Here is a 25,068-nt window from a genome sequence, read left to right as displayed (position 1 = left end):
CTGGAGGTTTTGATTTGAACAAACTAAAATCTACACTATCTGAGGATGCTTCCCTACAAATATCACTAGGCATGGCTTTGCAGTATTGAGAAGAAGGTTTTAACAGATGCCATAACATATTCCTATGTAAAACTTTGATTGGCCATTGTTGCCTCACGCTACCCCCAGGGGTCATGATTTAAATAGACTTGAATCTACACTACCTGAGGATGATTTCACATTAGTTTCATCTTTCCTGTCTCAATGGTTCTTGAGAAGAAGATTTTTAAAGATTTTCCCTATATGTTCCTATGTAAAACTTTGATCTGCCATTGTGGCCCCACCGTACACCATGGGGTCATGATTTTAACAAATTGAAATCTACACTAGCTGAGGATGATTGCACATGAGTTTCACCTTTCCTGTCTCAATGGCTCTAAAGAAGAAGATTTTTAAAGATTTTTCCTATATATTCCTTTGTAAAATTTTGATCTGCCGTTGTGGCCCCACCTACCCCCGGGGGTCATGATTTGAACAAACTTGAATCTACACTACCTGAGGATGCTTCCACATAAGTTTTATATTTCCAGGCCCAGTGGTTCTTGAGAAGAAGATTTTTAAAGATTTTCCCTATATACTCCTATGTAAAACTTTGATCGGCCATTCTGGCCCCATTTTTAGTAGCCATGGCAACACTCTAAATCAAAAACTAAAACAATGAATAAAAATAATGTATCTTACAGTGTACTATTTACAAAATATTATTTAAAGTTGACCAAAACTGTAGGAGGGTAGCATTTTGATTTTTTACAAACAGACAGACTGACAGACAATGGATACCTTTCAATGGCACAAGCTTTTCTGGTATCTGACCAGCAGAGTTAAAAAGAAATAACTCCATAAAAAAAATCAATTACCTAATTCTTCTTCAAAGGTTAAATTTAGCTGACTTGAAATATTCCTTCGGTGCTGTGTGGAACATTGTTTACATTTCTGAAAACAAATTGCTTTTGATAATAAGTATGTTCTTACAATCTAGAAAAATAAGTTACTAAGCTATGTATGTCAGAGTATTCTTTTTAAACTACCTATCAAACAAGTTATAGTTTTCCAGCATGCCATATACTTGGCATGTTACATACTAGTAAACAAATTACATACTACAATATATAGATTCATTGGCGTCAGAAGCAAATTGAAAGTTGGGGGGGGAGGCTAATTGAAAGAGAAAAAAACTTGAGGGGTGTAGGATCGAAATTCTTTCACTCAATACCATTTTGCCGACATACACTACCACTTATCCCCCCCCCCCCCCCGGTTCCGACGCCTATGATATTCATGCGTTTTGAAAAAAAGTTAATATATGAAGTATGGCTGACAATTCACTGAAATATTGATACTGTTCAATATAATTGATCCATTCTTGATCATGCACATAATGTTGATATTTCATTCACTATCTCGAATTATGATGCATTTCTTTTTAAATAATCGGATTTGTTTACTCCTTGAAATAGATGTGGTTCAACTCATTTTAATAATCTGACATACATACACGAGGGAGAAAAATAGAAACGGGGAAAGTTTCGTTTCATAAGGCGATATACAAAAAAAAAGTCATGTATGTATCGTATCGTTGAGGAAGCATATTGTTTCAGCCCTGGAAGTTTGACTGTTTTACCTGATCCTACTGGTATGATCTGTCTGGTCTTGAGCCATAATTCTTTGCAAAGAGAAGGAGTGGCACCACGGTCTGACTTTGCCCTGCTACTTTTGTGATCATGGTCTGGATATGTACAACGTACCCTTCCGCGTCTCCAGTTCAAACCAAAATGTGCACGATGTGCTTCACAAATACCGAGGTTTAACAAGTTTTTATCTATTGTGAATATGCCGCTTCTATATAAAATTAACAAAGATTCCGGACAGTCAAAAGATGAAAAGGTTTTCCTTTAATACACTCTAATACGGAAGCGTATTAGTGCCACTTGCACACTTTACTTTTTTTTAATTTCTACACTTTAATCTGTAAATTTTACACTTTAATCTGTAAATTTTACACTTTAATCTGTAAAATTTACACTTTAATCTGTAAATTTTACACTTTAATTTGTAAAATTTACACTTTATGTAATTTTACACTAAAATTAAATTTTACACATTAATCTTTTTACATTTAATCTGTAATTTTTACACTTTAATCTGTAAATTTTACACTTTAAAGTGTAAATTTTACACTTTAAAGTGTAAATTTTACACATTAATCTGTAAAATTTACACTTTAATCTGTTTACAAAATTTACACTTTAATCTTTTAATCTGTAAAATTTACACTTTAATCTGTAAAATTTACACTTTAATCTGTAAAATTTACACTTAATTTCTATCCCACTTCGTATTTATAAATTGATTTTTATATATAGAATGTAGGATAGATTTCATAGAATGTTTGCTTTATGTAATTTTTCGATTTGTTGGTATAGAGCTTATCGAAATAGAAAATATCGTATAGAAATTTTTATAAAATGTTAGTTTAGGCAAAGTTTCTGAATTGATAGGATAGATTATATCACAATTGTTTCATCCATATATTATTTATTTGAAAAAAAGTTTAACAGGCCCTAGAATCTATATTGGGGGGGGGGGGGGTCCTCAAGCACCTGTGATCGGGAATATGTTCACGTATGTTTGATATGCTGTTCATTTTATATTCAAAGAAAAGTTTTACTTTAAAATAAAACATCAGAATTGAATTTTATCATGCACGAAACATGGTCTGTTGGCATAAAAATGTGTTTACTGAGGATGTGTGAAGATGCTAAACTGACTATGTGAATAAACAAATAAAGTGTAAAATTTACAGATTAAAGTGTAAAATTTACAGATTAATGTGTAAAATTTACACTTTAAAGTGTAAAATTTACAGGTTAAAGTGTAAATTTTACAGTTTAATGTGTAGTGTAAATTTTACAGTTTAAAGTGTAAAATTTACAGATTAAAGTGTAAATTTTACAGTTTAAAGTGTAAAATTAACACTTTAAAGTGTAAAATTTACAGATTAAAGTGTAAAATTTACAGATTAAAGTGTAAAATTTACAGATTAAAGTGTAAAATTTACAGATTAAAGTGTAAAATTTACGGATTAAAGTGTAAAATTTACAGATTAAAGTGTAAAATTTATAGATTAAAGTGTAAATTTTACGGATGAAAGTGTAAAATTTACGGATTAAAGTGTAAAATTTACAGATTAAAGTGTAAATTTTACAGATTAAATTGTAAAATTAACAGATTAAAGTGTAAAATTTACAGATTAATGTGTAAAATTTACAGATTAATGTGTAAAATATACACTTTAAAGTGTAAAATGTACACTTAAAAGTGTAAAATTTACAGATTAAAGTGTAGAAATTAAAAAAAGTAAAGTGTGCAAGTGGCACTAATACGCTTCCGTACTCTGAGGACTTCAAACATGCTAGATGTCTTTCAGAGCTGTCACAATCAACTACACAGAGATATTCCTCTGTTTCATGACACGGAATCTGGGAAAATTTATGAAAATCACATCCTTTTGAATTTCTATTCATTTTGTTTGCATTAGATTGTGAGTTTTTCCATAGAAAATTGACTGCTTTCATGTGTCATTATTAATTTCCCCACAGACATTTTTCCAGTGCAATTATTTACCTTTAAAGTAGGAGAGTTGCGCAAGGGGACCTAACTCAGACTAGGCAAATGCAAAAAAATATTAATATTAGAATTAAAGGCGTCTATAATGAAAAAAAGATTTCTTTTATATTAATAAACAATTTCTGAAAATTTAATATGTCATGAAAATACCATTTAATCATTTAAGTAGCATTTTGTAGCATGAAATGGCATGTTTTAATTCAAGATTAATATTGATAAATTCACCTGTAATTGGAATTTTTTCTGTAATACATAGCTAGTTGTTTGCCAACGTCAATTTTTTAATATGTTTTTCTTCTATATTGACTAAATTCAAAACAGTATAATTCAAATAAAAAAATCATCCTCGCTTAAAGATACGATTAACCAAACTTTGGGAAAAAAAAGCCTTTATTGCTAAAATCTAGATTCTTTGTATATTCCCTATTATAATGTGGCTAAATACAAAATATATATATGTAAATTTTTTTAATGAATATAATTGACTACTATTGCACTACCATAACATATGTAAGACTGAAATAAAAATTATAGCAAATATGTTTAAAAGACGCACTTAAAATGCATCATTTTCAATGGATGTCAATGCTCTTTTTACACTTTTTTTATAGGAATACAAATAATCCCCGTTACTAAAAATAGAAACAACTTACGACAAAATGTAAATCATATTTTAGGTCATTTGGACCAAATCTTTATTTGTGTGGGTTACTTTTAAATTTTCTAAGATAATGCATCTGGACAATTTTTTTCAATTTGCATGGTTTTCTCTGAGACAGGCACTTAATACAACTAACCATGCCTTTGCCACAAACTTCCGCCAGAGTTCGTTTGTACCAAACCAAATCTCTCTGTGTGCGAAGACGCAGAGGACTATGAGTAATAGTATGGCCTTTGCCATTGATGCTCATCTAAAATATTTAATTTCTCCTTTCTTTACCACCCTACACCTTAGGGCCGTGATTTTATTGAATAAAATTGAATCTAAAATACAATCTCTTCATAAGGGCGACTTCGTTATAACCGAATTTTACTGTATATGCCACTGGTTGGCCTTGGATTTGGACTGATACTTCAACATGAGTCGACCGGTCGCGGTAGCTTAGTGGTAGAGAGTTCCAGCGCTAGATAGTAAATTATCATTAATTCCAGCTCTTGAAAAAAGAGGGGTAGACGATATTTTCTAGTTAAATCGAACTTTCAAGAATCACCATATTTTGAAATAGTCTTAAATATTATAAAATGCATCTCATATCTTTTCTTTTGTTTTACGTAAATAAATAAAACATATATGAATTAATAAAATACAATTATTTAGTTGTAAATAGCTTTAAAATTGGTGAAAAATCGGCATTTTTTTCGTTTTTTGTCTATAAACATATGTTCCCCCCGTGAAACACAAAAAGCTTTGGCATAAATTTGTTAAATGACAGTCCATATTACCTGTAAAAAGGAATTTGTGTTTCACGGGGGTAAAGACGTATTTAAAATATTTTCCGTTTTCCGTTGATTTCTATAGTGAAAAACCCAAGTTTTACCAAAATTATAGAGTTATCTCTTTTTGGTTTCCCAAATAAGTAACGTTTTATGAAAATTCATATAAATATCTATAAATTTTTTGAAAATCATTCGAATATATTAACTTTTGAAAATTGACTTAGAGGTAGGCGGGAGAACAATACTATCGTTCGTAGTTCTTCATGCTTTATTATTTTCTATCTCAGGGAATGGTCAGGCCCACAGTGTATATTGTACAATTGCAACTCGATGTCATTAATATACAATTTATCTGTGCAATTAACATTGATATATTTTATAACCATGTATTGCACAATGCCAGCAAGTTAAATTCAGCTTATTTAAGCAGTCAAAAAGTATAATATAAAGTCCGTCGACCTACCTGGCATGTATTCTACATCGATTATTTCTTCACCCAATAGTTACAGATGCATTTTGATTGAGGAAAAATATGATAAATATGAGGAAAACAATGTTATTTGGCTAGAAGAAGTTGTTGCGTTTTAAAATGATGTACTTCAATTCTATTTTGATTATGTTTTCAATCTTTTTGTATGCAAAATGTTATCTCTATGTAGAACCTATTGTGCCAGGTAAGCGTTTAATTATTTTTTTTTATTCTAGTTGCATTAATTATAAATACAATACTCTTATGTTACTAATGCCTGTTAACTAGGTACTAATTCATATGTAGTTTTATTAAATATTTAATGATATGTAAAGAAATTGCTTTTCATTCTAATCTCAGATTTTGTGATTTTTGAAATTTACTTCGGCTATTGAACATTGCTTTCATCTCGCGGCGACTGGAAAAATTTTCAAACACGACACGAATGATAGCTTACCATGTTTCTTGCATGTTCCTGTAATTTTTACACCAAGTTTTTTTTTCTATATCATCAACCAATTTTAATTACAATAGATATACCAGGGTACTTGTAGGTATACTGTATATATTTTGCTGCATGTAGTCCAAAACAAATTGATATACAAACACAAGCATTTAATAAAATTTGCAATCAACCATGAAAACCAGTTTGTATGTGTATGTTTAGGAAAAGAAGTTTGTTGTTCGTTCATAAACTAATTAGTTGCATATGTTTTCAGTATTCCCGCACAAAAAAAAAGAAAATATCTAGAAGAAGTAAAAACTTAATGATTGTAGTCTACCAATTTCACTGCTTCTTCTTATTTCGACCATCAGCTACTTATTATAAGATCATTTCAGATTAATATTTTTACATGTAAATTGTTTATTTCCCTCAAATAATTGTGAACATATTACATTTGGCGGTGTATTCTTTTTAGCGGAATTAGCGGAAAGTACTTCCGCTAATTCAAGTACATCGCTAAATGTCTTGAACATTGATACATGAATAAGAACATCAAGAAATGCGCTAAATCAAATCTACGCTAAATTGTTAAAAAAAATTGTCCGCTATATATATCGTACACGCTAAATATTATACATTTATTTTAATGCAATAAGTATTTTGATACCCCGGTTACCCATCAACTGGTTAATTTCTTTCCATAATCCTTTCAAAGCTAGAACACCATATCTTATCCTCCTTCAATGAGTAAAAAGTCTGTAAAACAGTTTGTCGTGTGTTGCCACCTTTGTGACGTTTAATAATTTGTTTGAAATTCTCAAAAGTATTATTAATAATGACATATAATTTTTAGCAGACACAAGATATCAAGATGAGAAATAAAACCAATTTTGTAAAGGGAGATAATCCAAATCTACAGTAATTACCACTTAGATTTAACAGAAAAATCATGAAAATGGGTCTGAAAACGCCAATTTATTTACAGTAATAAAACGTGGAGATAACAAACAGTAATCAGACTTAAAAGTTCATTGGAATAATGCAATATGGACACAGACGGAGATGGGATAAGGTGCCAAAAAGGAGTAACCATCCTCTTCGATCAGTCACATCCGCCATGTGCTACTCTTGATCGTGGAAACGGAAAAATTCCTCAAAAATTATGTGTATGAATCATGATTTAACAATTGCTTTGTAAAACCATTCGCCAGAGTTCGACTTAATGATAGAAAAAGTATATTTGCTGACAAGGTCACTGTACCGACCAAAGAATATACCAAATTCTAAAGAGGAAGGTATGGTTTTAGCTTTATTGCGCCCTAAAAATGTAATGACATCAAAAAGATTTGAAACTGGCTTAAGGGGGCCGATTATAGTTTCCATTGCGCAATATTTCGCGCATCATAGTAAAATGAAGCGTATTTACTGTTTTAATGCAACGTTTTTCGCTTAATTATTAAAATTAAACAAAATTAAGAAGTTATAGGTATAAAAATGTAATTACAATTTGATATAACTGATTATTTAGCCGATTTTGCAATTGATAGGTAGGTTGATGTCGTTGCAGTGTGTTTTTGACGTTATGATAATCTGTAGCTCTTAGAGAAAGGGGAAATAAAATATTATTAAAGAAAAAGTAATAAACATACGCTCTTGAAATTTAAAACATAGAAATTTGAGAATATCTCAAATATTTTTATTATGTTTTCATGTGAATCCATTGTGTACGTCATATTTTCTAATACTCTATAAAAATAGTAAAATTTGCTAATTTTTTACATTTGAGATGCCCCCTCTGGTAACAAGACGGTGGAATTTTGTGTTTCTTACATATATTTAAGAAATAAGGTATCATTTTTAAACATCTATCGGGATATGATTTTTTTATGATGAATTTAATCTCTTACCAACCCGTATTTATAGCCCGATAGATGTTTTAAAATGATACTTTATTACTTATATTTACATTTGTGACTTATTCATACTTTATATTTGTCTGATTATGACTTTTAACGTGTGAAATGCATTATTTTTCAAACCAAACGACAATTATTGTAATCCACTGATCGCGCGTCAACCCTTTATGACGTCACTGAGAAATTACGTCAAACGATTATCCAAACGCACATCTATGACCTCTTGACCCCATACCTGTATTTATACAGTTATAGATACGCATTCCTTTCAGTAGTGTTATATAAAGGAAAACATTTGCAAATGTAAATATTGTATAATATAGTATTACTCATCAAATATTATAGTTTGAACAAAATATCTATTGTAGTATTTGTATAATTTGCTTTAAAGTGCTAAAAATTGGCATTTTCCTATATAATCCTATAGTAAATGTACCAGTATTTTGAGACGATCCCTCAAAAATACCTGGACGGTAGATTTCCTCCAAACTTTGCATGTACACTGATGTTAATGTAAGTTATATATGGTATAAAAATGAAGAGTTTCGCTATTGTAGTTTTCACACAATAAAACTATAGTCGGCCCCCTTAAACATTAGTTTAATAAATGACTCTGATAAATCAGGAAAGAATATGGCATGAAGGTTTACCATTCTGCAAATGTGACGTCATTAATGGGAAGCATTTCTCTATTATCAAAAGAAAAAGCCTCAAAATGGCTCATTTCAAGGGTGATTTTCCTTTAGAAAACAGTGTCCACAGCCGTCGCCCACGTTAATTTTTTGATATTTTGTGCAAAATTCAATAACAAATCATATATCTCAAGATCTTTGTGGGCGATGCCTGTGGACAATGTTATCTGAAAGAAAATTCCATTGAAAATTGGTGTCTTCTGCAACTTTTTAAGAAAATACGGGAAAATGCACATGTTTATCACGTCATAAATAGCATTTAAAACACATGTGAGAAAAATTACTTGTATGATTTTTCTGCATCGAATTTAAAAAGCATGAGTTTTCAACTTTTATACCAGTTTCATTATTGTAGAAAATCACAGGGCAAAAGAACAAAGTACGGTTTTAGAATTAATTTGCCGAAATAATACGATATTTTAGTCTTCTTTATATCGTTTGTTGATGTTATGCATTGAAGTAAGGAAGACAAGAACTAAATTCTACAGGTACAAAAATGACGTAATTTTTAACTATGACGTCACTATTACGCACTTAACTTCGAATGGTTGAAATTATGTTGAAAAATGAGTAATCTTTGCTGAAATTAGACCCTTTCACAAGCAACAACCACTTTTGTTTTTCGCACATAAGTTCATCATTACATATCTTAGTTACACTATTAAAATAATGTTGGTTGTCACCTGTGATCAATATGAATTTTACAAAAGTTAGCATACGAATAAAGATATTCTACCGACGCAATGTTCCTGATTCGATACTAATGACGCTTAATTTACACAGAATGAGATTTTTTTTCAAGTCCCTTCACTGGACATAGTAAACTATATAAATACCTATAAATATAAATAACATATTTTGAAAACAAAGAATAAATTTTAGTTAAAGATGCCGCTTTTGCTTATGCTGTTTGTACATCGTATGCACTTGTACGTTAGTATACTTTAGTGTCCGTCGGCTGTACATGTTTTATTCAATAACAGTACTAAAATATGCTATAGGCCTCAATTCATGCCATAAAAAAGCACAATAATATTTTTTTAAAAATGTACATTGTACTTGGCGAATGTGTCCCTACATATGTTTTCTTCTTAGATTTAATGCGCCCGGAATCTCAAGGCCCCTCGAGCACCATGATGTGAATTATAACGCCCAAATACTAGGCTAACTGAAAAAATCTTTTATATATCAAAATATCAAATTTATACCCACTCATCGATATAGCTAGTATCAAATACAAAGGGTTATGTTAATGATTATCTTTATCTCATGTGGTAATTTATAAATGAATTCTAAACAAAAAAGAAAAAAAGGAATACAAAAACAGGTCTAAATTTATTTTTTTCCTTCTCTTCTTCATTCTAATGATTTTATTTCCTGTACCGTAAAGCATGTCATAACAATGATTAAATATACATAGATTGGAAAAGCACTCAGTTAGCCCATTCTGTACATGTATCATATTAACCCATTCTTATGGCACGCCAAATTCACAAAAATGAGATAATCATAGTTTCATAATCGATAAACTAGGTTTATCGGTTGTAAACTATATTTACGGACAGTAAACCATAGCTAACAACGTTAATCTATATTTTACATCTATGTTTCACAACCGTAAACTATACTTAACACCGAAAACTATCATTTGCGATTGCAAAACATAGATTATCTGATAAATACAGTTTCACGATTTGTAAACTATAGTTTACAAACAGTTAACTATAGTTAACGATCTGATAAATATAGTTTCACGATTTGTGAAACTATGATTAACAACTCTTAACTATAGTTTACGACTGTAAACTATAGTTTACAAACGTGAATCTAGGTTTATCAACAAAATCTATTGTTAACGCTTTATCCAGACAGATAAACTTAGATTATCATTCGTAAACTATAGTTAACGACCGTTAAATATAGTTTTACAGATGAAAACTATACTTAACAAATCGTTAACTATAGTTTAAGGTTTGTAAACTATAGTTTACAGTCGATAAACCTAGTTTATCAATTGTGAAACTAGGTTTATCTCATTTTTGTGAATTTGGCGTGCAATACATTCTTCGTCTGTTTATGCAGCGTTAAATTTATTTTATTTGGAATTTAAATTGTGTGCAATTAACTAAACAAAAATATATCTTTTTAAATTTCGAAGAAAAAATACCTTCGATTTTTATCTCTTTTAAAATCATTTCTGGGAATTTGCAAGAGTACTTCCTTTTGAAATATTAATCTTAATTAGTCGCAAGAGGAATACAGTTTTTCCTCAATAAAATTAGGTCTATACAAAACACAAAAAAATCCACACATTTGGGACCGTTTTATCAATTTTTTTTTTATGTTTCTGCATTAACAAATGAGCACTCAAAATGCACGATTAAAAATTAAATTTGATTTAAAAACAGCTTTCTTCCTGCTTATCCATGAAAGCAAAAATGATGCTACGTCACCGCAACGCTCTCAGAAACGGAAATATCTATTTATGGGGAGGGGTTTTTCAAGGGCCAACTTATGAAAGACCCGTGTGTCCCGGGTATCGGGGATTGCAGGTTGTTGGTATCTTTTGTTTGTTTGTTTGTTTGTTTGTTTTTTTGTTTACTTTATTAACATTAATTCCTGTGGAAAATGACTAAAATTACTTTTCATTGACCAATGCATTGATTTAAATTTACATGTTCCGTATATCCTTTACATACAGGGAATACCTGTATTGTATTGTAAATAAGCTCATTAGATTCTTTTTGTTTATTGTGAGAATCATACGTATAACACGTTCAATTGTCAGAAAAGTAAAGACACAAGGAAGCTATTATTTTTATTATTTTTAAAAGGCTACAATTCTCTACCAAGCAAGGGAATTTTGCGAGAAATGAAAAAAACGGTAAGTGATACTAGCAACTTAAACATTTTGATCCTAATATTAATGGGCAAAAGCTTGAAATAAAAACATTTGGAATAAATATTTGTCATCGGCTGCTGGAAGGTGAGGATTCTGAAAAATAATCCACGAGCGATTATACTTATCCGATATAATTGTCAACATGTATTGAATAATATGTAAAAATATATTCAAATGACTCTAATACGTATGTAAGTATTTACACGGACTTAAATAAAAATGTAGAAAGCCTTTCAAGTGAGAAACAAGTAGAGTACTCAGCTGAATACTAAAACAATTATAATTTCCGAAAATTAAGGTTTTTAGAACTTTTTAATCAAATTGAAAGAATACCTGCTATGTTATTAAGTCTTAAATGAAAGTTCGATTTATAACCCACCCCCAAACAAAACTTTTGAATCAAAAAATTGACTGATAATTCATTTTCAGTCTTATCAAATATTATTTTACATGTCTTATTAAAACAAAAATATTTGTGTATATAAATGATAAGAACTCATTAAACTCAAATATTATTTTTTAAATCTTAAGTATTCCTCTTCATCAAGGATATAAAATAATATATCACAGAAAACAATCAGTTTTTATGTACCCATTATCTGTTTTTAGCTCACCTGAGCCGAAGGCTCAAGTGAGCTTTTCTGATCAAAATTTGTCCGTCGTCTGTCGTCGTCGGCGTCGTCGTAAACTTTTCACATTTTCATCTTCTCCTCAAGAACCACTGGGCCAATTTCAACCAAACTTGCCACAAAGTATCCTTAGGTAAAGGGAATTCAAATTTCTTCAAATCAAGGGCCACACCCTCTTTCAAGGGGAGATAATGATGAATTAGTGAAAAATTAATGGCATTTTAAAAAAAATCTTTTTCTCAAGAACCACTGGGCCAGGAAAGATGAAACTCATGTGGAAGCATCCTCAGGTAGTGTAGATTCAAGTTTGTTCAAATCATGACCCCCGGGGGTAGGGTGGGGCCACCATGACCGACCAAAGTTTTACATAGGAGTATATAGGGAAAATCTTTAAAAAATCTTCGTCTGAAGAACCACTGGGCCAGGAAATATGAAACTCATGTGGAAGCATCCTCAGGTAGTGTAGATTCTTGTTTGTTCAAATCATGACCCCCGGGGGTATGGTGGGGCCACAATGGCTGACCAAAGTTTTACATAGGAGTGTATAGGGAAAATATTTAAAAATCTTCTTCCCAAGATCCACTGGGCCAGGAAAGATGAAACTCATGTGGAAGCATCCTCAAGTAGTGTAAATTCAAGTTTGTTCAAATCATGACCCCCGGGGGTTAGGGTGGGGCCACAATGGCTGACCAAAGTTTACATAGGAGTATATAGGGAAAATCTTTAAAAATCTTCTTCCCAAGAACCACTGGGCCAGGAAAGATGAAACTCATGTGGAAGCATCCTCAGGTAGTAATAGAATCTTGTTTGTTCAAATCAAGACCCCCGGGGGTAGGGTGGGGCCACAATGGCCGACTAAAGTTTTACATAGGAGTACATAGGGAAAATCTTTAAAAATCTTCTTCTGAAGAACCACTGGGCCAGGAAAGAAGAAACTCATGTGGAAGCATCCTCAAGTAGTGTAAATTCAAGTTTGTTCAAATCATGACTCCCGGGGGTAGGGTGGGGTCACAATGGCCGACTAAAGTTTTACATAGGAGTACATAGGGAAAATCTTTAAATATCTTCTTCTCAAGAACCACTGGGCCAGGAAAGATGAAACTCATGTGGAAGCATCCTCAGGTAGTGTAGATTCAAGTTTGTTCAAATTATGACCCCCGGGGGTAGGATGGGGCCAAAATAGCTGATCAAAGCTTTACATAGGACTTGATAGGGAAATCTTTCAAGATCGTCTTCTCAAGTACTTCAAAACCATGATTAGTGATATTTATATGGAATCATTCTAAGGTAGTGTTGATTCTAGTTTGTTCAAATTATGACCCCCAGGGGTGGGATGGGGTCACAATAGGGGATCCAAGTTTTACATTAAATGTATTTTAAAAAATCTTCTCAAGAATAGCAAAGCCATGATTAGTGATACTAGTATTTATATGGAAGCATTTACGGGTAGTGTAGAATTAAGTTTGTTCAAATCCTGATTTAAATTTATTCAAATCATGGCCATTTGGGGTAGGGAGGGAAACAATGGGGAATCAAATTCAAATTTTTATGAAGTTATATATAGGAAGACAATGTTTTTAAAATATCTTTTTATCAAGAAAAAGAATATGAAAGCATTCTCAAGTAGTATTAAATTCAACACAACCCCCTTCCCCCTTCTGATTTGTGCTTTTTCCCAGCCGATTTGCTCAGGTGAGCGATGTGTCCCCTGGGCCTCTTGTTAAATTCAACACAACCCCCTTCCCAAAATACCTTCTGATTTGTGCTTTTTCCCAAAATCCAGCCAATCAAATGATTTGATTACTCCCCTTTATTATGTTTTATCTATCAATAAATCGTTTGATATATTTATAACAAATGAGTCATTTGATTAAATTACAATGCAAGAAAGAGTGTTATATATATTAGAAGGAAAGTTAAATAATCATTGGATTTTTTATCAGCAAGGTATACTTCAATTTATATTATGACTTCTTAAATATTAAATAGAATACATATATCAAAAATATATATATATATATTTTTGCATTGTCTACTTTATATCAAGGGTTGTTGACATAATAATAAATTTATAAATAGTGACTAAAGATTAACAAATCCCTCGCATTCCTAAAATGTTATATGATTTAATGGTCATGCAGAGACTCCATTTATAAATTTATTACTGTTTGATATCAAATTGCAATCTGTATTGTATATAATTGTTAATTAATTCAAGAAATCAAAGCCTTAGATGAAGATAAGTAATTGAAAACTTTATTATTATGTACTGGGTATTCCCTCTAATAGGAAAAAAAACACGGTTTTTATTTATCAAGGCTATATTGCCTTTCAAGTTTTTAAAGTAACATTTTCAGCGTCCGGAAAAATTGGCAGGTGTGGCGGGTAGGGGTGGGGATTTTGTTAATCTTTAGTCACTATTTATAAATTTATTATTATGTCAACAACCCTTTATATAAAGTAGACAATTATATATATTTCTGATATATGTATTCTATTTAATATTTAAGTAATATAAATTGAAGTATACTGTTAAAAAATCCAATAATTATATATATATAAATAATATTATCTTGATATAAATATATTAAACGATTTATTGATAGATAAAACATAATAAAGGGGAGTAATCATTTGATTGGTTAATCGAGTTTTTTGTTCTTGCACCTTTTTGACATACCATATTCTTGAATTTTGAACTGAACTTTTTTTTATAAGTTTATTAGCAAAATTGACCATTAGAGGGGGATTTCTACTGTACATCAAATATAACCATAGTCTTCTATAGTATGTGTGCCATTTATTTTAAATAATATTATCACATAGTTTTTTGTTCTTGCATTACTGATGTTTTTTTTTGGTGCCGGGGAGAATTTTTTTTCAAAAAAATTATTTAAGAGAAATAGCTATTTATTTTATTTAAACCGTATAATTAATGCAATAAAATGAAATCAAATGTCAAAAAGAAAACACGGTTTATTTCTTATTCTCCACGTTCATCTGCTGGACTTTTAACAATTCTCATCAACTAAAGTGGAGACACCGTGGATGATTACATTGTAAGTAATAATGATAATAAATAAATTCAAAAAAGCAAAACAACGATGACGTATTTTAATAAATCAACAACTTAATTTCTTAAATATATATTTAATATATTTACTGTGTCCTAGCAAGTAAGTTAGAATTTTCAGATTACGCTTACTACACGTTAAACGTATGACGTGGCGTCAAAATTCTTCGTAAAATCTCGACGTTCTGCTATAAAAGGTACAGTATTGAGCGTTATTTTTCTAATGCATACTTTTGAGTCAGGTATATAAATTATATATCATTTAATTCTAAAAATTCTATGTTCTTTAAAATGTTTTGAACGGATCAGATCTGACAACCGGCATTTTTTGGCCAATACCGTAGTTTGTTCTTTGTATGGAAACCACACCTTCTTCTTTAAACGAGAATGTTTATAACTTTATTACATCAACGAAATGGAAAACATCCACTTGGAGGTCCAAGTTAAATTTACATGCCTTAAAACTTATTTTACCAATAACTTTTTTTAAAATCTAAAATTATAATCTACCGTTACTTTAATACAGTTCTTAATTTAAGCAAAATTGCTGTTTGACGTAAATTCTTTCTGATTAGGAGAAAGTTAAGACGTGCTCAATTTGTTGTTGCTGCAGACCACCCCACCCCCATCCATTAACTTTATTTCTATTAAATCGGGCAGAAAAATGAGAAAAACATTATGATAAATCAATACATAGAATTTGTAATCATGCCACTAAATATTTCAAAAAACTAGCAGAAAATGTATTTTTTATTTCATAAATTAATTTAGATGGAAAACCACGCCATTAAAAATTTCCAAAAAGATAACTTTCATTAATGGAAAAAGGTGTGCAAGTTCGGAAAAATTACTCTTCCGAAATTGTCCGTCCCACTGTTACCCTGTATATCAGTTTCTTCCGGGTCGTAAAAATCAATATTAAGCTCTTTGTAAGAACATTCAAATGTTTTCATGAATGACTAGAATGATCCTTGCATGTTTTAAATTTAATTTCGTGTAGAAAGATTTTTTATTGAATTGTTTAATTTCCGTTGAAAATACAATATTTCTCGCTTTACTAGGAGGGTTTCACTAGGAAAATGACAGAACAAAAATGCACACAATAGACAAAGCGGCCATAAGTCAAAAATACGTTACTTGAATGATGCATGTTGGTGAAAAATAAGAAAAATATTTTAATTTTAATCTTTGATAATAAACCCTCGGAGCAGTTTGCCTTCTTGGATACAGTAACTTGAAAACTATGTTCTCGATTACATATACTTAAAACCTTCGAAAACTTAGGAAAAGACAACCTGTATATTCTGATATTGTAAATCTCTAAACTACCCTATAAGTGGAAATTTTAGTGAGTTGCAAATTTTGCAATTTGTCTTTAAAACAGGTATTTTATTTTAAGCAAGATGGTAATATAGTCATTTTTTAAATGTACACTAAAGAAGCTATTACAATTAAAATGCAATTAATTTTTAGCAATATTCAATTTTACAAAGAAGTGATTTTCATTCTCCGTGACTTCAAAATATAATTAAACTTAAAGGATATAACGAATTACATTTGTATACTTAGAATTAAGCGAATTACATATGTATACTTATAATTAAGCAAATTACATATGTATACTTATAATTAAGCAAACTATTCCATCGCAAGCGTGCGAGTACTTTTCAAAACTAGAGTACGTTAAACAAAACTTATTTCATTTCTATTGTCGATGAACGATATTTAATGATATTCAGTGATTTCTTTCCAAAACTGTTCACAGCATTTTATGTTTTGATTTAATAATCATGTAACTTAATGAAATATATTTCTATTCAATGGATTTTGCTTTAGACGAATGCTATTAATTGAAATTTTAAGGACAGATGATAAAAAAAAAACAACAAAAATGGATGCTTGGATTTGTATTTATTTTTTCTTTTTAAATTACAGATCATTCAACTAATACATTTCCAAAATATTAAGAAATTGTAAACTTCTATGATGTTCAAAATTCTACCTTTCTGCGGCCATCCTTAGAAATCTATACAAATATTTTTCACTTCAAATTCCTTTTTTGGAAACTTTGAATGAAAAATTAAAAACTACGCGGTTGAATTAAACCTGTTCATTTTACTCTTTGAAACATGACCCAGTTTGTTTGTTTTTCAATTTTTATGACAAAAGTTTGTTTGAATCTTCAGTCTTTAATTTAAAATATTATAATAAACAAGCATTCTGAGAGTATTGCATAAGCAATACATGTCCTCTACCGGGTTCCCCTTTTCTCTTTAGGGTGTCATCAAGAAGCCTTTCGTGAACCCAATCATAAAAAAATAAAAATACCATAATTCCTTCAAAAATCAATGAAGCAGAACGAAATGCAAACTTGATCTATAAATAATCAAGGAAAAGTCTTATACTAAAATTCAGCTCAATATCTGCGAGCATTTAGAAAAAAAAAGTGCGGAAAACCCTGAAAATTTGAAAGGGTTGTAATTCCGTACAAAATCATTGCAGCGGAACGGCTTTCAAACTTTATCTGTAACTCATCAAGATACACTCACATACCAAAAGTCAGCTCAATATCTGCATGCGTTTAGAAAAAAAGTGCGGAAAACGAAAAACGGAGAGACTGACTGGCAGACGGACGGACGGACAGACAGGCGCAGAGGAAACCTATAGTCCCCTCTGGTTTCATCGGTAGGTGACTAATTAAATTCTATGAAAGTGTTACATTTCCAGGTATCCCCAGATTTCAACACGATCTGGTAATTCATCATTAAAAAAACGCTTTTGTCAATATTGGGGGAGATAAAATTTGTCTGGGTCCAGAGATTTGATTTAAATTATAACAAAAAAGTAGGACAATTTGATTGTCAAAATCTTTTTTATTCATAGAAATTTTAGCTTTAATACTACCCTGTTTTTCTTGTAATGCTACGTAGGTAGACAAACCATCAACACATATGTTTAGACGAAGACAAAAAAATGCCCGTTATTTTTAATTATAGATATAACTTTCAACAAAAATATATACATGTTACATTTGAATTTGTTACTAAAACAAGAGGTGGGAACAGGGGCCTTATTTGAGCAAGCAGCCCTCTCGACCGGTCAAAAATAAACATACGAGGGTTGATCCAAAAGTTCGTGAAATTTAATTTCTTTCTAAAATTTTATCGTGATTTGATGAAAGCAGACAACATGCATATTTATAATATAGAGTCATAATGCAACAATATTGGAAAATTTCACCACTTTCCAATCATCTATAAGGTCACACGAGCTTTCTGAAAATGGATAGTTGTGAAACCTGGGGGAGACTTCGACCTAACGTCAAGTAAGGTATGTCACATCATGTTATAGAAGCATCTCACCCTAATGTCTAATTCGAATACGTAATGCTTCAAAATGCTGTCCTATTCTTCATTTTTTTTCTCAAGAAAAGCCTGGGTATACTCTCACACCAACGTATCTTCATTTTTCACTCATATTTCAAATACCCCGATCTATCCATATTATGTTCCAATTTCAGTAGCAATGTCAAGAACAGTACGTCAGTCGACAACATCCATGAACGCTTTTAGTTTGCCGGGGAGGGGGGGGGGGGTTAAACACTTAAAACAGAGCCTATAATAAAAGGCGGCCATACCTTTAATCAACATCCATGGCAGTTCTATGTTTCTTAAATTTCTTATACCACTGGAAAACCAGTAACTAAATGCATTTTTCCCAGCCTATGTCAATAATATAAGCGTTTCAGATGAATGATCCCGGGAATTTCACAAAACTTATGACTTGACCGAAACTTGACGTTGTCTAACAGCTTAAAGATGAACAATAGATCATCAACTAATTACATGAATATCCAGTAAAATCAGTAAAACTCTCATAAAAAGGTTTATAAAAGATCAATCAATCGTAGTTATGACATAATTTTCGTTTTATATACCACATAGGACGGTTTTATAATTATTTCACGTATTAAGAATTAAAATGATTATAAATGCCTTCATATCTCTCCCTCATTTCCAAACAACCGTTTCTATGGCAACTGTCATAGAGTTACTATCATAAATATTCTAAAAAAGATATTTAGAATATTCAACAAGTGTCCATATTCTCATTTGTAGTTTTCAACCAATTTCACTTAAAAATAAACAAAATATGAAGAAATTCAACGAACTTTTGGATCAACCCTCGTATGTAATGGAATTCAAGAGCACGGATTGCCAAAATCATTTGAGGGATGTTGCAAATCGAGATCTCGAATTATGAATCTCGCATTTTTGATTCTGAAAGATGCTGGTTTACACCTTATGTATAACAGTGCATTATTTTACTCTTTTTAAGCATGCTTTATATCAGCGAATTATCAATTTATCTTATTATTACAATAACCGTTATACTTGTGTCTTTGAAAATGTAAAGTGTGTTCCTATGGTAAATTATTAAACAATGGTATTGAATCATAATGGCATGAAAGTATTTTCCCACCTCCAATGGTGAAATTTATGCTTCATTATTCTTATTTCATGGAATGGTCCGCCACAATGCATATGTAAGAAATGAATTTAATTTTTGAAGATTCATGAGGACATAAACTACGACGCTTCACCTACATATTTCATTAATGATGAATATGCAGGCTTGAAGCGTTGTAGATAATGTACCTCATGAATCTTCAAAAATTAAATTCATTTCTTATATTTACAAAAGTTTCCTGATGAGTTTTTACAATTTACTCGACTCAACTGTCATTTTCTAAAGAAAAAAAGAGTTTGCACTATAGTTTTGACATTCAGTAGGGTGTTATGGCGTGGAGATATTCATGCTCATCCATGGTAGTTCATGAGAAAATGAAGAGTTCTTATTTACAAAGGGTCTTAAGAAAAAATATTTGGAAATGTAAATATTGTACAATGACAACTAGATGTCATTCAAGATACAATTTATCTGTGCATTTAACATTGATATATCTTATAACCATGAATTGCACACTGGCAGCATGTTAAATTCAGCTTATTATACCCCCCCCCCCCCCCGCTTGAAAAATGGGAGGGTATATAGTAATCGAGATTTCCGTCCGTCTGTCCGTCCGTCCGTCCGTCTGTTATGCCTTAGGGTACCCATCTCTTATCCGCAACTCCTCTTATACCAATGAGTGAAATTTAATGAAACTTTCACAGAATCTTTATTATATATTGCCATTGTGCACCTCCTATTTTACTTTTTGATCCGACACACATTTTGGGTTTCCCAGCCACAGCAAAACATGGACTTTGTCATCAGTTATAATCATATGGGAGGCGGGGGGTATCATTTAGTGAGCACATTGCTCACAGTACCTCTAGTTTAAGCAATCAAAAAGTATAGCATAAAGTCCGCCGACCTAACTGGCATGTAGACTTTATTGATTATATATTCACCCAATAGTTACAGATGTATTTTGATTGAGGAAAAAATGCATGCAATGTTATCTGGCTAGAAGAAGCTGTTGCGTTTAAAATGATGTACTTCAGTTCTATTTTTATTATGTTTTCAATCTTTTTGTATGCAAAATGTTATGATAATCTCTATGTTGAACCTATTGTACCAGGTAAGAGATTCTAAATTATTTTTCTTATTCTTGTTGAATTAATTATTAAAAATACAATCCTCTGGGTTTTTTTTTTACTAATGCCTGTTAACTAGGTACTTATTAACATGTAGTTTTATTAAATATTTACATCGAAACGTAAGGAAATTACTTTTCATTCTTATATCAGATTTTGTGATTTTTGAAATTTACTTATTGAATGTTGCTTTCACTCCGCTGCACTTCTAGCGACTTTCCAAACACGACACGAAATGTTTCTTGAATGTTCCTGTAATTTTTCCATCATTTATTTTTCATAATTAGCCAGTTTTAATTACAAAGGATAAGTATGTAAACTATATTCTACTGCATGCAGTATGTACAAAACAAATATGATATTCAAATACAACCATGAAATTTGGGAAAAGAAGTTTGTTCGTGATCGTGATGTTTCATACTTTTGCAGTATTTCTGCGCTCTCACAAAAAAAAAGATATCTAGGGGATATAAAGACTAACATCAATGTTTGTAGTCTTCGAATTTCACTGATTTTTCTTATTTGGTTGTTCAGCTACTTATTATAAAATCATTTCAGATAAGTATTTTTACATGTAGAGTGTTTTTTTCCTCAAATTGATACAAGAGTATAAATAAAGAACAGTATTCAGGCCATTGTATCGACCACGGATATATCGAAGTGAATGCTTTTCACATTGTTTAAGTTTGTATGCTCAAAGTAGACTTTTCCCTCTTTTTGCTCAAATTAAAGAAAAACAATATTGTCTTAGATTTTCAGTAACTGCTTTACTCTGCAAAAGATATAGATATTTAAAATTACTAGTAATCTAAGATGGGAGAGTCGCATATAGACAAACATACACAGACGATGCAATCTTTAGCTTTCAGGGTAACATTATGAATTTGTATGAAAAAAAACCCTAAAAGATTAATATGTAAATCATTTGTGTACTTATAACCATGCGGTCCTTATATGCTTTGATATCAGATTAATATTTTACATACACACTGCCTTATCTCTTTGAATTCACTTTGTATAGTTTTTTCCGATGGCAATGCTTTTCCTGCCTCATAATAATTCATGATTCTGGATAATTTCTTATCACCGGATCCAAAAAAAAAAATTAATAAAAAAGAAATCGAACCGTGATTTCAGATTTTAACAAATCCAAAGTAAACTGAGAACTAGTCACAGGGTTGATATTAAAACAAATTATGCACAAAGCCAACGCGGATGTTGAGAACAAATGTTGGAACAAGTACTATTAAGAGTAAGCATTCTTTGTTGACGTGTTCTCATAGGCAAGATCATATAAACAGTAAAAAGTTTGAAAATAATAGCCTTATATTTTGTTTGAAAGATGTCAGTCAGATGTCGCATAATGAAAGAATGTAATCGTAAAAGGGCATTGTGTAGTTGTGTAGACCAAAGTAATTGCAAAATTTTTATATCGAACACTATTGATTGTTGATAACCTTGTGTATCATATCAAAATTATTGTAGAAAAAAAAATTATTATCATTATATAACGACTTATGTTAAATGATGGTTTCATTTCGGGAAAAAAAATTAATGTTGTTTGATCAAAACTCACTATATTATTCATTTCATCTTTCAAAGAAAAAGTCAGCATATCATTTAATTTACAAGTAACAAAAATTTAGAAAAATGATTTTTAAAATTTTTTTTCAGATAAAGCCTACACAAAAAACTACATATATGTCAAAAGTAGAGAATACACTTGGCAAGAGGCTCGAGAAGTGTGTGCCAGTTTGAATGCTTCCCTTGTAAACCTGGACAGTTGGGAGATGTTTGTTAGAATGCGTAGACTTCAAAACAGCTCAATGTTCTGGAACAACGTGCCGTAAGTTTGTTTATTGTTTAACTTCCTTCTACAGAATTATTCACTCAAACTTAAAGTTTACTATATTGTTAACCAGTAGATAATAAAAACTTTGATACTTTGAGTTGCAATGAAACATGTTTGATTCAGAGCCTTACTACAATATAATAAAAATCAGACTTCTTAGAGTGAATATTGCGCGGATCTAAGAAGTCTGATTTTAATTTGATTAACATTTACTATTTCGGAAATTACAGATCAATAAAGTTTTTTTAATGTAAATATAGAAACAATAGAAATTCTTTATATCAGAAAATAATTTAAGGAATTAAGAAAAATATATATATCTATTTGAAATTCATAGTAAAAAGATACCTTAATTTACTAATGTGAAAACTTAATTTACTATAGTTATCTAATAGTTAACTATATTTGATACGGTACTTTTTGTTAGAGAATTCTATGCACATGCGCCCACACTTATCGGTTGAGGCTGCAAATTTCAATCCAAAAACGGTACTCAGGTCCAGTGAGCACTGAGGAATTTTTTACAGCGACATGGGACGTAGATTTATACCGTCTCAACGAAAATTAAAGGTCTCCATGTTTAGCAGTTTAATTATATTCAGCGATTGAAAAATAAACTCCTTACTCCACAAATAGCTCTAGAGCACACACGCTTACCACTGCACCACGCGTGCGTTGTAGATCTTATGGATTTAAAAGTATGGTTGTAAATCTGGAAAAAATGGAAAAGATGATTATGAGGAAATAATTTTTCTATGCATATTCACAGATATGTATTCGGTAATATGATGATATATCTGAAAAGAAAAAAAAATGATCTGGACATTTAAAAACGAGTACCTTACATTGAATAAAAATATTAATATAAAATACTATTTATACATTTTTTTTCTCAAGTTCATAGTTTAGGAAATTAACCTTGCATAAAACATTTTAAATTCTAAAAGAGCATCTTGATTTTTTCTCAAAATCTTTTTTTACGTAGGTTAATAATTTTAGTATGATCAAAATAAGATTTTAATATTAATCTTAAAGCTTACTCAGGTTGATAGAAATATGGAAAAACGATAATCCTAGGCCTTTAATTGTGCTTTTTATTTTAGAAACGACTTTGCCTGGATCGGATTGACCAATACAGACTCTGGACATGAATGGCAGGATTGCACACCATTAAATTTTTCAACATTTGTTTACTTTAAAGATTCTGGTAGCGTCACTTTCGATTCCAACAGACAATGCTACAAAACTAAACCAGATCTGGATTTTAAGTATGAACAAGAGGAATGTGATGAACATTATGGCGCTATATGTGAACAGCGAATTGAAGGCAAGTTTATTGGGGATCTAGGGAAATTAGTTTTGTAAAAATGATAAGATAGGCTAAGTTTTGAATTGTTTTCAGGGTAACCATTAAAAAAAGAAACCATGCAATTGTACTCACCAGAGAGGTCTTAAAATTTCAATTTTATTTTGTTATCAACTTTAACTGATTAAAAATTGCCGCAAAGGAGCAAAACTATTTCTTTTGGTATATCATAATGCAATAAGCCATTTTTGTAAGTAATAAACAGATTTATATATGAGTTCAGTTATTTCCAACATGCTTAACTTAAAAAAATAGATAAATACCAGACTTAAAACACGGCCATTTACCTTTAAGAAATGAATGAACATGACATGTTTGTTATATTTAGGCAATACTTGTCCAATAAGTGATTTGTTGTCACTAGAACTTATAAGTGTTGAATCCAGTGATAAGGCGGATTGCAAAAGAACGTGCAATAACGACGCCAATTGCTATGCTATTGTTTCACACTCAAGTAACAATTGCTTGCTAATGAAAACGAAGGAGGGTAATCGGCCAGAGGTCAACATTGCCATTCGCCAGTGCATTAGCGGTATGTAGATAAATTCGTAAAGGATTTAAGCTACGACTATGCAATGTTTGAATTTATTTCATAAGTGGGACGGGATTTTTTTTTTCATGAGTGTAAGGTACTTGTAAAAATATAATTTTCAGAAATTCTGTCTCATGAGAGGAAATTCAGTTCAAATAATAAAACGATGGGTTTTCTGTCCAATTTCTTTGATTTTCCTCCTGTCTCTTTCTAACTTAAACTGAAAAACTCTAATTTGGCTTGTGAAGGTAGGATATAACTACATGTATTTGGATTATGACGTTTTTTTTCTTTTTAAGGTGAAGTAAAAGAGGAAACTGACGTCATAACCCCTACAACGGTAAACGAGAAGACCATTGTTTTAAGATGTACAAATACCGCCGGTAAGCATGTTACCTTTTTTTTTTTACATAATCATTTTAATTCGCGGGGTTTAATATATTAATATTTACATCCACTGAATATTTTCTCCTTTATTTCTAAAGAAAA

The 25,068-nt window shown here is 30.9% G+C and overlaps 1 long non-coding RNA gene across 1 annotated transcript; it reads left to right on the top strand.

Moving 5' to 3' along the window:
• Positions 1-5,724: 5,724 nt before the first annotated feature.
• LOC134259280 (uncharacterized) lies at positions 5,725-23,923 on the top strand. Its single transcript, XR_009990313.1, has 3 exons — positions 5,725-5,777; positions 22,504-22,675; positions 23,785-23,923. It is a non-coding gene; the product is annotated as an uncharacterized LOC134259280 (long non-coding RNA).
• Positions 23,924-25,068: the final 1,145 nt, after the last annotated feature.

The sequence above is a fragment of the Saccostrea cucullata genome, unplaced genomic scaffold, assembly GCF_032062105.1.
Source record: "Saccostrea cucullata isolate Sc308-1 unplaced genomic scaffold, CSIRO_AGI_Scuc_v1 ctg2656, whole genome shotgun sequence".
Lineage (NCBI taxonomy): Eukaryota > Metazoa > Mollusca > Bivalvia > Ostreida > Ostreidae > Saccostrea > Saccostrea cuccullata.
This window is presented reverse-complemented; position numbering and strand designations above follow the sequence as displayed.